This window comes from Mustela lutreola, chromosome 4 (genome assembly GCF_030435805.1).
Source record: "Mustela lutreola isolate mMusLut2 chromosome 4, mMusLut2.pri, whole genome shotgun sequence".
NCBI classification, from domain to species: domain Eukaryota; kingdom Metazoa; phylum Chordata; class Mammalia; order Carnivora; family Mustelidae; genus Mustela; species Mustela lutreola.
The window spans coordinates 61,429,790-61,445,293 of NC_081293.1; the positions used below are offsets into that span (position 1 = coordinate 61,429,790).

General features: G+C 39.9%; 1 long non-coding RNA gene across 1 annotated transcript in view; it reads right to left on the reverse strand.

The window, feature by feature from the left end:
• Window positions 1-713: 713 nt before the first annotated feature.
• LOC131828912 (uncharacterized) overlaps window positions 714-15,504 on the reverse strand; it is a 461,649-nt gene continuing 446,858 nt past the window's right edge. Inside the window, exon 7 of the long non-coding RNA XR_009352604.1 lies at window positions 714-1,294. This is a non-coding gene — a long non-coding RNA (uncharacterized LOC131828912). The remainder of the gene's footprint in view (window positions 1,295-15,504) is intronic.

Genomic DNA, 15,504 nt, shown 5'->3' on the forward strand with positions numbered 1-15,504 from the left:
GTAATACACAATATTTTTCTTTTGAAAATTTTTCTATTTGGTTCATCAACACGGCCTTAAATCCATACCAAGACTTATGACCCACTCCTGTGCAGTTAGGAGTGCTCCGAAGGGCAGACTGTATCTATGCTATGCCTGAGGATGACTTCATTTACTGCTTTTTCTTTTAATAAATTTTGTTTTTAGTGTTGCTCCTCTCAACATAAATTATATAAAATTGAAGATTTTAATTCTAGTTGATTGTATTTTTATGATTCATATTTCCCTATAGGCACAAGTTTAATAACCTTCCTATTTTCCTTAACACATAACACTTGGAAAGATTTAAGAGTCCAATAGTTGCTGATAGAGTTTGTAAGGCAGATTACCAAAGAAAATACTGCTATCTGAAAGCAGACTTTTCCCCCTGACTTTTGAAGTTCTTCATGGCTGGACTTTTTTTTTTCACCGAACTAGATACTTGCTATAGCATTTCAGTCACTTTGCTCTTAATTGCCTCAGAAACAGATTTGGATATTCAAGAAGGTAAAAATAAAAATAACAAAAAAAAAAAAAACTAAAAAACACAGGTTTTGTGGATAAGAATCTACTTTTGTGGATCTACTTTTGTAAAAGAGAATATTTGGTTAAGCCAGCTAAAATACTAAGAAATCTGCTCACCTTATAAAGGCTGCATACCAAACCACTTAGAGCAGATGGTAATGGTGGCCTGGCTGGCATAATATGAAGCTATCATGATTTTGGAATTGTCTTCAAAACATTTGAAGTCAAGTGGTTGAAATATTTTATGGCAATATCTGTTATGACTCCTGCCAAAACTCTAGACTTTTCAAAGGCAGGAATCATCCTTTGCAAACCTCGGAATGACAAAAACAATGTCCTGCATGTGGTGTGCAGACACTGAAGAAGGATTTGTTTCTATGATTTATTTAAAACTCTTCACCTAAGAGGGAAACCTTCTGAAGCAAAAGGCCCTGGGTATCGCCTAAAGTTAGCTGATCTTTGGCAGCCTAGCATTGATTCAAGCTACTTAGAGCTTTAACAAATGTGAGTCTGCTTGTCTTTTTCAAAAGCCTATTGTGGTCTTGCCAGGTAATACACAAGCCACTTCAAAATCACAGCCCAAAAGACAGGCAGTCTTTTGGGGACTCACATTCTATTTCCTCATTCAGTCCTCTTTATGTTGTCTCAGTAAAGTGCCTGTCACTTCTTCTTAAAGAACAGTGAGATGAAGGAACGTGTGGAACTGATGTCAGGAGAAGCTGTCTTCTCTTCAACTTCTAGCCCTGCTCACCTGGGTAGAGAGAAAAAAGCACTGAATTAGTCTGAGGTAAACAAACCTGTGTGGACAAAAAATACAGAAAAGCTTGGGGAAGCCTGGAATTTTTGGGAAAATGAGGAAAGAACCATTCTGATGGCACCCACAAAATAGTCCTCTCTTCTTTAGACAGTAGACCATTGTTAACACTAGCCCTCTGGGAAGCTCCACCTCGAGAACCCTGTCCCTTCTTTCAGGAAGGATGCATGGTGTGGGAAAAGAGATGCCTCCTGTCCTTCTTAAGATCCTAAGAAAAGAGACTTTCAGATGCTGAGATGTGCATGCAGGAGGCTTACTGGGATGTGTTCTGAGGAACAACTGTCGGGTAGCAGAGGAAGCAGGATTGAGCAAAGACAAAGTGAGATACAGTTCTAGCTACAACCTTGCCAATCATTCAAAAAGCTCTTGAGCTTGGAAGTCCTCCAGAGGTGTTCTTATTGAGGCAAGAGTCTGAGCCTTTGCACTGCCCCCAGTCATCAATCACTGGATGCAGGCTGCTCTTGCAGAGGGTCAAGGCAGCTTCCTTCTTCAGAGGGCGATTCTCAGAGAAGGATGTTGTCCTGAGCCATCGGAAGTCAACACTGCCAACCACTTAGGAATAAATGCCTAGTTCCTAAAAGGGGGTCTGGGTGGCATGGCCTTACATCATGGCACTACCCACTCAGTTAGAGTAATTAACACAATCAGTAGAAACGATAAGGACTGATTCTGACCCTAGGATTCGCTATCATTATATTTCACCCTTTGCTGAGCAAAGTCCTAACCGCATGCCAGTCACTTCTCTATGTAGATTATCTTGTTTTATTTTCTCAACAATGAAGGTCTGATGGGTCTCAATGTGCACACAAAGAAGATGTGGCTTAGAAACAGTAGCTTTTCCAAGTTAGCGCTACTTAGGGAGGGCGATAGCAGGGATTGAAAGAATTTTCTGAATCCAGAGTGTTCTGAACCAGCCCATAGCATATCTTGTTGGAGTGGTTGTGTTTTTATTCCTGACCTCCCACCGACATTTGGGGGCAAGCGGTAAATTGTATTTATATACAGAAGAGTAAGTGCGTAATCCAGGGAGTTTAGGTCCTTGAAAAGTAACTGAACCATACCAAACCAGGTGCCAAACACACTGTTTCCAGGCCAATGAAGGAGGAAGAGGACTCCATACTAGCCAAGGCAGCTGAATTGATATCATTGATCTGGGCTCTAACATTTGAAAGAGTGAACCTTAAAATGATGGATGGAAGCAACAGTGCTGGCCATAGGATTTCCTACAAAAATAGCATTACAAGACCCTTTCCTCAAACTTTCTTCCGTCACGTCCTCTACCATTAGCCGACAAATATAGTGAAGGTCAGGAAGTTGATTTGAATGGAGGTCTAAGTATGGCACAAAACCAGCTTCGGTTTGCTCTTTCCATTTATCCCATTGTCTTTGCAGTTATTTCTTTTGTCTCCTGACTCCCTCCCAGAATAACTACTATGTCTAGTTCAAAAGCATGTCAAAGCAGGTATTTCTCATCTTAACTACACAAAGGCACTATGTAATTACAGGAGATACTGGAAGAACTTTGGAGGAAAAGCAAGCTATTCACTTAATAAGAAAAAAAATTAAACAGAAATAATTAAAAGAGACTATTTTCAAAATGTTTTCAAGCCTGTGTGCGGCATTATTTTCCTGTTAACAATTACAATGCCATGTTCCAGCTGGAATTTCCAGAATATTACATGTATATTAACAATCTCAGTTCCAGAGGATGAAGAATAGGTTGTACCTGAATATTCTCTCCAAATCAAAAGCAGAAGCAACAGGATTCCCCTTTTCTTTCTTTCTTTCTTTTCTTTTTTTGAGTAATCTCTATGCCCAATTTGGGGCTCAAACTCACAACCTCATGATCAAGAGCTGTACATTCTATCGACTGAGTCAGCTAGATGCCCCTGGCTTCCCCCTTTCTAGTTCCTGCCCTTCCCTACCAAGATATGTATATGCTGTTAACAAGTAGAATTACCAAACTGGACAAAATTTGCCCAGTCTTGGGAAATAAATATGGAGAAAAGTTGAGAGATTGCATTTTTCTTTTCCTTACCTGGCTTAAATTAATTCCATTACATAGATGATATACTTAGTCCAGAGTCCAAAATACAGGAATAGATGATATACTTAGTCCAGAGTCCAAAATACAGGAAAAATTCAATAAATATTTGTTGAATTCATTAGTGCCCATCATCTAACTCCACGAAACTTCCCTATTTCCCCTGGAAGAATTAATCCTTCCCTCTTTCGTTCTCTGACAGCAGTTTGTGTATTTTCGTAACATTCTCACAAACTGACTTTCATTATATTTAGTAAAAATATCCTGTCTCTTCCTCTTGCCTTAAGAGCAGGGACTGGGTCTCATTCAGTCTATATCCTGCATTTTGTCCTGCACCGAACAGAACTCAAAATCAACGTTTTATTGACTCTGATGACCTACCACTTTAGGACTTATCAGTGGGATTGGCTGGTGTGCCAAAAAATTGCTGCTGGGGGCAATGGTGACACTTTATATCTTGACAGGAAAGGTGAATTCAATTTTGCTAGAGCCCATGATAATTTACGTAGCACATCGCAACACACTCGGTCTCATTTCGGCATTGCCGTCCTGGCTGTGCCATTAGCAAGCAGCACAAAACTGTCAAGCTGGACTCCACGGGCTGCCATGCTGATATTATGCTTGGACTGAAAAAAAAGAAGGAAAGGATTGTTCAGGCTAAACCCAGACCCACTGCTGGCATCCAAAGCATGCTGCAGAGAGTTGCCAAAGCTTCTTAGTCCTGACCTATGATGTAGGAGCTTTGCTTTTGTGGATGAATTTCAGAATGGTTGAATGACCATTCATTTCATGCTTCACTAAGAAATCTCTCTCATTTCTCTGTCCATGCCTTTGCCCATGAGAAGCAGTAATATGTGGTGGCTCTAGGGTGAACCCTGAGACCAGATGACCTAGATTTGAATCCTGGCTCCACCATTTTCTATTTGTGTCCCCTTAGGCAGGTTACTTAACATCTCCATGGTTCATTTCCTGACCTAAAAGAAGAAGGAGAAGGAGAAGGAGGAAGCAAAGGAGAAGAAGAAAATAATATTTAGATGTCAGGGCTGGTGTGAAGATTAGATAAATTAGTGCTTAAAAAGCATTTGGAATAATGTATAACGCAGAATGATTACATAACCATGACAGCTGCACAGAGGGCACTGTGTGTCAAGACAGGGAGTCTGGAATTCACTCTGAGTGGATCAGTAAGCCACTGGAGGGATTTAAGCAGAGGAGTGATGTGATATACTTTATTTCTTAATAAAGGTTACTCTGACTGCTCTGAGAAGCTGGACTGGAGGGAAAGAAATGGAAATACAGAGATGAGTTGAGGGGCTCCCACAGTAGGCCTGGGCAGAAGGGATGATGACTTAGAGCAAGTGACAGCTTCCTCTTCTAGACTGAAAATAGACAGAATAGGCAGGATGAGCTATGTTGTGGGGTGGAGAAATGAGAGGTGCTGATGGAGTACATTTGAGGGATGAGAGAATGGAAGGGATAATCAATAATAATTCCAGATTTCTGGCTTTAGTCATGAAGGCTTGGTGATGTCATTTACTGAAATAGAGAAAATTAAAGAAGGAACACATATTGGAAGGGAAACTGGACTTTCCTTCAGAAGGTCTGTGTTTCAGATGTCTCTGAGAAAACCAAATAAAACTTTAGCATAGCCTAGATTTTAAGCTTGAAAGTTATATGAAATATCTAAGTGGAGACATAAACTTTCATTGGTATACAGATATTTAAAACCACAAAAAGAACTGATATGTGCTATGGCATTGGGGTTGACATAAAAGGGAAAAGTGGACAGATTTCTAAGTGACCCCAATATTTTCAGGTCAGAAAAGGAAGCATCACATGAAGGTGACTGAGATGAGTAGCCAGGAAACTAGGAAGAAACCTATAGAAAGAAATAGAAAGAGAGGCAGGAGAATGCCTCAAGAGCAGTTAAGTGGTCATATGGGTCAAAGACTACTGGGTGATCCAGAAAGATGAGCACAAAAAATTGGTATTGGGTTTGGTGACATGAAGATCCTACATGACTTCGGCAGGAATATTTTTGGTGGAGTATTGGAAACTCAAAGGCAATTGTGGGGGCACCTGGGTGGCTCAGTTTCTTAAGCATCTGCCTTCTGCTCAGGTCAGGATCCTTGGGGTCCTGAGACTGAGCCTAGGATTGGACTCCCCATTCAGCAGAGTCCACTTCTCTCTCTCTCCCTCTGCCCCTCCCCCTGCTTCTGTGTGCTCTGTCTCTCAAATAAATTCATTAATTAAAAGTTTCATATTAGGGACACCTGGGTGGCTCAGTGGGTTAAAGCATCTGCCTTCGGCTCAGGTCATGATCCCAGGATCCTGAGATCAAGCCCCGCATCTGGCTCTCTGCTCCGCAGGGAGTCTGCTTCCTGCTCTCTCTCTCTCTCTCTCTCTCTCTCTCTCTCTCTCTCTCCCTACCTGCAATCTATCTCTGTCAAATAAATAAATAAAATCTTTTTTAAAAAAAAGTTTCATATTTAAGGGGAAGAGTGAAAGAGAGTATGTTAAAGAGAAGGATTCCTTAAGACGTTTGACCACTGACAGCTTTCTCACCCCAACTCTCCCCCTGTTCCTATTGCTCCACAGCTGGGCCGGTGGATAACAAAGCTCACAAGCTCTCTCCCTTGTTGCTGATGGGGCAATTCAACCCCCACAAACCCATCCAGCATTCACAACCCCATAAAATCAATAAAAGCCAAAGTTACCCACTATGCTTTGTACTTGCTTCACTCAGACTGAACCTGAGCCCTTGTCCGTGGGGAATCCTTTTGCTTTTTTATTTTGTGAATAGTAAATGTTATTTCACATCATATTAGTGCCCATGTGTCATTCATGCCAACATCTGTATAATTTCCTGGCAGAGGCTGCCTAGCATCCAGCAGGGGATACTAAGTACCCATATAAAATAGAGACAGAATCAGAATATGAGGTCAAGCGAAAATTGGGCATACTCTTTCTATGGAAGTGGGAGGACACAGAACATGTTTTTATACTGAATGGAAAAATCCAATAGAGGATGAGAGATTGATGAAGGAGAAAGAGGGAGTAGCTGTAGGAGCAAAGCATATGAGTGGCAGAGAGGAGAAGGGGGTCAGAAGACAAGGGCAGAGGCTGGCTATCAATAGCAAGACAGATGGCTGCTGCACTGTAACAGAAGAGAAGATGGGATGGATCTCAATTCAGACACCCCATACTTGAGCCTAATAATGTAAATGAGGGTAGCACTAATGTGGAGCACAGCAGGGAGTAATTGGGCATGGGAAGAGCTGGAGAGAAAATGTGCTTCTACCAGATTCAACTACAAGATTTTACAAAGTGTGGCCTGTCTATGGACCAGCCATTTATAAATCTGGGGCAACACCCAGTCCACCAGAATTGGTGGTATTCCCTTTTTGGTCTCTGTGAATCACTCATGTTATCCACGTCCCATAAAAACATGAAAGAGGTCAGAAGACAAAAGCTATGCATCTGAATATTTAACAGCTTCACCATGGCTGTCCAGATTCCAAGTGCCATCTCCCTAGCTGCACTCTTATCTTCATCCTAGGAAGGTTGTGTTACTAAGAGAGTATAGGAATTGCAATTAACGTCCAGAAATAACAAGTATTTCAATTTTCATTTCTTTCTCTTTATTTCTTCCGTTCTTTTCCAAACTGTTTGAACAGTTGTCTCGATATCTAAAGGTAAACAGTTATTGACTCCTGATTCATATTTTTTTCCTTGAGATTCATGAACTACATGTTCAAACCAGGAAAGCAATACATAATTCCCCTGGGAACTAGAAAGCTGAATAGAAATGAGTATATTTCCACAGAAATGGGCTCATTACTCTACCAGTATCGCAGAGGGCTTTATGAATAATTGTTATAAGACAAAGAGGTCTTATAGGAAGAAAGCTTTTGCATTTATTTTAGATTATATTTTGCACTGAAAACAATGTAGCCACTAGTGTTTAATTTGCTTTGGTATTAAGTTTGCCATTTTCTTTCTGCTCAGAACAGGCACAGCCTAAAATTTTGAAATGTTAGAGAAATGGAAAAAATATGTTAGTATATATTATATTAACAATTTAAAGTGAATAGCTGTTATGCATATTTGTAAGACTTATTTATTTATTTTAGAGAGGGGGCAGTGGGAGGAGGAGCAGAGGAGAAGAACCCCAAGCAGAGTATCCCTCATGAGCACGCAGCCTGCGGCAGGGCTGGATCCCAGCACCCATGAGATCATGACCTGAGCAGAAACCAAGAGTTGGAGGTTCAATTGACTCAGCCACCCAGGTCCATAGCCATTACATTTTTTAAAATATAATTTCTAAATTTTTTTTTAGTGTAAATCATAATCTAAACAATAACACAATAAATTGGGAGCTGAGGAAAACAGAAAGAAAACTGACTTCTTCATGTCTGCTAGGTTTGGTATGTTGACATTTTTGTCCCTTTTGAAGTGGGTATTATCTGTGCAGATGAGAGAACTGAAGTTCAAAGAGCTTAAATAATGTTGACCAAAGTAAAAAACTAGAAAATGGTAAAGCCACAATGTAAATTATAGGCCTCATTTTGAAATTTCTTCTGTTACAGTCCCCAAAATAGAGGTTAAAGAGAAGGTGACGGATTCCCATTAAACTCAAAAACTCATAACATCAAGTAATTTTCGACATTTGACATTTGATGATTGACAATGACTGAGTTTTCTCCTTTTAAATCATTTGAAGTTTGATGTGGCTAATATTCAAGTAGAAGTCATGAATCTTTAACTGTAGTGATGAATCAACATTTCTTTCCTCTAATCACTGCCTTTTTATTTGCATGGTCAGAAAGTAGGAGCAAAAAAGAAAAAAAGTGGGGGGCATTGAGGGTTGTAGAAATCCCTGGGTATAGTTCTCCTGGAATAGACAGTATTGCTTACACTCCAGATCAGCACACCCAGGGTGTAACAGTACAGAGATTAGAGCCCTTTAGGAAGTCAGTTTGGAAAAAAAAGAAAAAGAAAAAAATACAGGACAAGACAAGACTCTGGAAAGGGCAGCTTGTTTGGTGAATAAAGCAAGCCCACACTATTACTTTAAAGGAACATCTACATCTGTGCTGCAATGACTGATACACAACAAAAGGTCAGTGCCAATGTCAATGTCAGTGTCAAGAATCTGTGTATTTTTCGCTGACCATAGAACATTGAAGGACTTCCCACCCCAGGAGGCGAACACTGAAAGGTTTTATGGTTCTGATTAATAAGATGAGTTTTGAGCTTGTTGCTGTTGTTGCTGTTTGTTTTGTAGAGAGGATTTTTGTTTTGCTTTGCTTCTGTCAGGTTTTACAACCATTTCTTTAGTTGGCTTATCATTTACGTAATCCAGAGTTTATATAAAAGAGATATGCTGGGTTATGTTGCAGTAACAAATAACCCCCACAACTCAGTGGTGTAATGCACTAAATTTATTTCTCCTTTGTTGATGGGGACTGTTGATGGGGGCTGAAGGAGCAGTTGCCAACCTAGAGCCTTGTCAGTCACCCTGACAGAGGAAAACCACATTGCAAATTACAGACCGAATCTCCAGGCTTCTTCTCGGACCTCATTACTTCTCCATTTATTGACCGAGTCACATGGCCGTGGCTAACTTCAAAGGGCTGGAGAAGGACAGCCCCCAGTGTCCAAGGGAGAAGCTGAAACATTTGGTAGAAAGTAACAACTTCACCACAATCACTTCTTTCCCCTAAATCTTTATGTTACTGGACAGAAAGAGAGTAATAGAATATTGAAGTTAAGAATTCAATCAGCCAACTAAAGAGATTTAAAAAAATAAAAAAAAAATTTAAAAACTCACCTAGGATGATGCAAGAGTGGTATAAGATAGGCCCTGATGTAAGAACAGAATCTGTTTACAAAGAAAAGGGAGGGAGAACATTTCACTTGAGAAAGGATCATTGGAAACTAAATATGAATTTTTACATAGAACCAAGATTATACATGGTGGTTGTGTCCCTTTACTGATACACAAAGTTTCCCTTAACCCATCTGTAAAAGAAAATTAGAATTACAATTAACCATTGGTCTTGAGTGTGGGGATCGAGGAACAAGAAATATTATAGCTAAATTTCAAAATAAAAGGAGGTAGAAAAGAGAAAGATCCCATTCCTATCTTGGAAACACAGGCCTGACTCTAAGCAACATTTTTAATAGATACAGTTAAATTTGCTAACTACCCCGGACCACCAGATATCATTGTCCTCACACTGTATCAGTGACACAGAGCACTCTACCCAGAACTGTTGTGCCATGATCTAAAAGTTATTTTCTCCTTCACCTAGTACCAATTCCCTTTTCTTTAGAATGCTGGCCTTAGTCAACCAGTAAGTAGAAAATTATGGTTTAGTGGAAAGAGAACACAGTAATCTTCAGGTCATATGTGTTTTAGTCCCATCTCTAGAATATACTTCCTAGGTTACAATTTTATTGCATGTTGTGTGAGCTTTAATTTATTAATCCATAATACCTAAAAGAAAATATAGAAGCAAAAGTTGCCACAGAATCAAATGAGATAATAGCATGTCTTATTTTAAAATTCTAAAAGTGATATAGAACTGTAAGGTGTAGTTATGATAATTATTACTGTTACTATTATTATACATTATGCAATATGATTAAAACAGTGTATATTAATATTTAAAAAACTGACTCTTACATAACCTAAGCTGAGATACTTGCATCTTCAAAAGTAAATGTTTATTATCCTAACCAGTGAGTTTCTTGAAAGCAGAGACTGTTTCTTCCATCAGTCATGTACAGAGCACATACTCAATAAATGTTGCATTGTTCCTAAGAACAAACGGGGAGCAGCATGGGCCAGAGCTTGGAGCAAGGCATATGAAACAGCAAGAAAACCATCCTGGAAGGGACTACAGGACTGGCCATAATGGGAAGTGTGTGGAGATCAGGTATCACAGAGTTGGTGGTGGGTCTTTGTCTTTAGAAGTCTACAAAGACAGGAATAGGAAGACAGACTTTGTGCTGCAGGCAGTAGCAGCAGAAATGTTCCAACATACAGCTTTCGTAATTATATAAAGGCTGCAGAGGCTGATGTCCAACTGTTCTCAGTCCCAACGTAATGAAGTTGTCAGGAGCGTAGTTTGAGCCATTCCTTAGTAAACAATTGTCACACTTCTAAATAACAAAGATTCCAATATTCTTGTATGAGGACATTTTTCCTTTCATCCTTCCACTTGATTTTCTTTCCTGGTTTACCACATATTTTTACACAATTCCCAGCTTAAAATTCAAGTAGGTACCATGCTGGTTGCGAACCTTGCTCAGAGATGCTTTATATAGACACAAATTACATATGCACAGAATAAATTAGTGAGAGCTTTCAATGAAGTGTTTGATGGGTAGCAAAGGACATAATAAAAAGTATTAGTGCAGCTTTTGACAATCAAGGACAAGATTAATCACCAACAATACGGACATCCTAAATAGACAGTTTGATTAATATGGCATAAATAAGGATTCTTCCCAGTCCGTCCTTCAGTTGCCTTCTCCTCCAGGTAAGCAATAAGACGTCTTCATACAGAATTTTCCACCTAATTCAGCAGTCTTAAGACACAGAACCTGAATGAGCTCTAGGAAGAACCTTTTATCTTAGAATAGAATTGGTTAAAAGGGACTTTAGGCCTCGCTCCAGTTTGAGAGGAAAATAGTGAGGTTAGAGGGGGACTATTTCTCTCAGCTAAATTTTTTAAAGAACTATGTTTATGGTAGATTTAAGTCATACTTTAAGCCAAAGCCTATCCCTATGTACATAGATATACACAGCATACTTCACCCTAAGAAATTCTATGATGTGGGTCCTATATTATTCCTGGCATTTTCTCATGCATTAACATTATTTCTGTAATGGGCCTCTATTTCACTTACATTTAGTAATCAGAGTTTTGAAAAAAGAATATGGTGTGATCTCATATCAGTCATTTCTAATCAGCACTTAACCCAGGGAAAAACACTTTTTGAGGTAAACTTCAGGCCATTCCAGCTGAGTAATAAAGAATAATGATCTCAACACCTAACTTCTAATTATCTCCCTAGAAAATAAGGTTGGGGAATTTATAACTAATAAAACCGAGTAGGAGGGGGGAGGAGTCAAGATGGCGGAGAAGTAGCAAGCTGAGACTGCTTCAGCTAGCCGGAGATCAGCTAGATAGCTTATCTAAAGATTGCAAACACCTGAAAATCCATCGGCAGATCGAAGAGAAGAAGAACAGCAATTCTGGAAACAGAAAAACAACCACTTTCTGAAAGGTAGGACTGGCGGAGAAGTGAATCCAAAGCGACGGGAAGATAGACCCCGGGGGGAGGGGCCGGCTCCCGGCAAGCGGCGGAGCAACCGCGCACAAAATCAGGACTTTTAAAAGTCTGTTCCGCTGAGGGACATCGCTCCAGAGGCTAAACCGGGGCGAAGCCCATGCGGGGTCAGCGTGGCCTCAGGTCCCGCAGGGTCACAGAAGGATCGGGGGTGTCTGAGTGTCGCAGAGCTTGCGGGTATTGGAACGGGAAAGCCGGCTACAGAGACAGAGCCGACAGTAAGCTCGCAGCTCCGTGTTACCTTGAACCGGTCGCAGGCTCGGTGAGCTCGGAGCGCGGCCGGAGGTCAGGCAGACGGGAGTAACTGGGCGCTGTTCTCTGAGGGCGCACTGAGGAGTGGGGCTCTGGGCTCTCGGCTCCTCCGGGCCGGAGACCAGGAGGCCGCCATTTGTATTCCCGTCCTCTGGAACTCTACGGAAAGCGCTCAGGGAACAAAAGCTCCTGAAAGCAAACCCGAGCGGATTACTCACCCCGGCCCCGGGTAAGGGCGGTGTAATTCCGCCTGGGGCAAAGACACTTGAGAATCACTACAACAGGCCCCTCCCCCAGAAGATCAACAAGAAATCCAGCCGAGACCAAGTTCACCTACCAAGGAGTGCGGTTTCAATACCAAGGAGAGCAGCAGAATTCCAGAGGAGGAGAAAGCCAAGCACGGAACTCATGGCTTTTTTCCTGTGATTTTTTTTAGTCTTGCAGTTAATTTAATTTTTTCTTTTTCATTTTTTTTTTTTTCTCGCCTTCGGGTAAATTTTTTTTTTTTTTTTAACTGTTACCTTTTTATTTTTTAACGATTTTTTACTAGTTTATCTAATATATATATATATTTTTTTTTACATTTTTCTTAGGTGTTTTCTTTTTTTAAAAAAAAATTCTTTTCTTTTTTTTTTTTTTTTCTTTTTTCTTTCTTCCTTTTTGAACCTCTTTTTATCCCCTTTCTCCCCACTCACGATTTTGGATCTCTTCTAATTTGGCTAAAGCATATTTTCCTGGGGTTGTTGCCACCCTTTTAGTATTTTACTTGCCCCTTCATTTACTCTTCTCTGGACAAAATGACAAGACGTAAAAATTCACCACAAAAAAAAGAACAAGAGGCAGTACCGAAGGCTAGGGACCTAATCAATACAGACATCGGTAATATGTCAGATCTAGAGTTCAGAATGACAATTCTCAAGGTTCTAGCCGGGCTCGAAAAAGGCATGGAAGATATTAGAGAAACCCTCTCGAGAGATATAAAAGCCCTTTCTGGAGAAATAAAAGAACTAAAATCTAACCAAGTTGAAATCAAAAAAGCTATTAATGAGGTGCAATCAAAAATGGAGGCTCTCACTGCTAGGATAAATGAGGCAGAAGAAAGAATTAGTGATATAGAAGACCAAATGACAGAGAATAAAGAAGCTGATCAAAAGAGGGACAAACAGCTACTGGACCACGAGGGGAGAATTCGAGAAATAAGTGACACCATAAGACGAAACAACATTAGAATAATTGGGATTCCAGAAGAAGAAGAAAGTGAGAGGGGAGCAGAAGGTATACTGGAGAGAATTATTGGGGAGAATTTCCCCAATATGGCAAAGGGAACAAGCATCAAAATTCAGGAGGTTCAGAGAATGCCCCTCAAAATAAATAAGAATAGGCCCACACCCCGTCACATAATAGTAAAATTTACAAGTCTCAATGACAAAGAGAAAATCCTGAAAGCAGCCCGGGAAAAGAAGTCTGTAACATACAATGGTAAAAATATTAGATTGGCAGCTGACTTATCCACAGAGACCTGGCAGGCCAGAAAGAGCTGGCATGATATTTTCAGAGCACTAAACGAGAAAAACATGCAGCCAAGAATACTATATCCAGCTAGGCTATCATTGAAAATAGAAGGAGAGATTAAAAGCTTCCAGGACAAACAACAACTGAAAGAATTTGCAAATACCAAACTAGCTCTACAGGAAATATTGAAAGGGGTCCTCTAAGCAAAGAGAGAGCCTACAAGTGGTAGATCAGAAAGGAACAGAGACCATATACAGTAACAGTCACCTTACAGGCAATACAATGGCACTAAATTCATATCTCTCAATAGTTACCCTGAATGTGAATGGGCTAAATGCCCCTGTCAAAAGACACAGGGTATCAGAATGGATAAAAAAACAAAACCCATCTATATGTTGCCTCCAAGAAACACATTTTAAGCCCGAAGACACCTCCAGATTTAAAGTGAGGGGGTGGAAAAGAATTTACCATGCTAATGGACATCAGAAGAAAGCAGGAGTGGCAATCCTTATATCAGATCAATTAGATTTTAAGCCAAAGACTGTAATAAGAGATGAGGAAGGACACTATATCATACTCAAAGGGTCTGTCCAACAAGAAGATTTAACAATTTTAAATATCTATGCCCCCAACGTGGGAGCAGCCAACTATATAAACCAATTAATAACAAAATCAAAGAAACACATAAACAACAATACAATAATAGTAGGGGACTTTAACATTCCCCTCACTGAAATGGACAGGTCATCCAAGCAAAAGATCAGCAAGGAAATAAAGGCCTTAAATGACACACTGGACCAGATGGACATCACAGATATATTCAGAATATTTCATCCCAAAGCAACAGAATACACATTCTTCTCTGGTGCACATGGAACATTCTCCAGAATAGATCACATCCTCGGTCCTAAATCAGGACTCAACCGGTATCAAAAGATTGGGATCATTCCCTGCATATTTTCAGACCACAATGCTCTAAAGCTAGAACTCAACCACAAAAGGAAGTTTGGAAAGAACCCAAATACATGGAGACTAAACAGTATCCTTCTAAAGAATGAATGGGTCAACCGGGAAATTAAAGAAGAATTGAAAAAAATCATGGAAACAAATGATAATGAAAATACAACGGTTCAAAATCTGTGGGACACAACAAAGGCAGTCCTGAGAGGAAAATATATAGCGGTACAAGCCTTTCTCAAGAAACAAGAAAGGTCTCAGGTACACAACCTAACCCTACACCTAAAGGAGCTGGAGAAAGAACAAGAAAGAAACCCTAAGCCCAGCAGGAGAAGAGAAATCATAAAGATCAGAGCAGAAATCAATGAAATAGAAACCAAAAAAACAATAGAACAAATCAACGAAACTAGGAGCTGGTTCTTTGAAAGAATTAATAAAATTGATAAACCCCTGGCCCGACTTATCAAAAAGAAAAGAGAAAGGACCCAAATAAATAAAATCATGAATGAAAGAGGAGAGATCACAACTAACACCAAGGAAATACAAACTATTATAAGAACATACTATGAGCAACTCTACTCCAACAAATTTGACAATCTGGAAGAAATGGATGCATTCCTAGAAACATATAAACTACCACAACTGAACCATGAAGAAATAGAAAGCCTGAACAGACCCATAACCAGTAAGGAGATTGAAACAGTCATTAAAAATCTCCAAACAAACAAAAGCCCAGGGCCAGACGGCTTCCCGGGGGAATTCTACCAAACATTTAAAGAAGAACTAATTCCTATTCTCCTGAAACTGTTCCAAAAAATAGAAATGGAAGGAAAACTTCCAAACTCATTTTATGAGGCCAGCATCACCTTGATCCCAAAACCAGACAAGGATCCCACCAAAAAAGAGAGCTATAGACCGATATCCTTGATGAACACAGATGCGAAAATACTCAACAAAATACTAGCCAATCGGATTCAACAGTACATTAAAAAGATTATTCACCACGACCAAGTGGGAT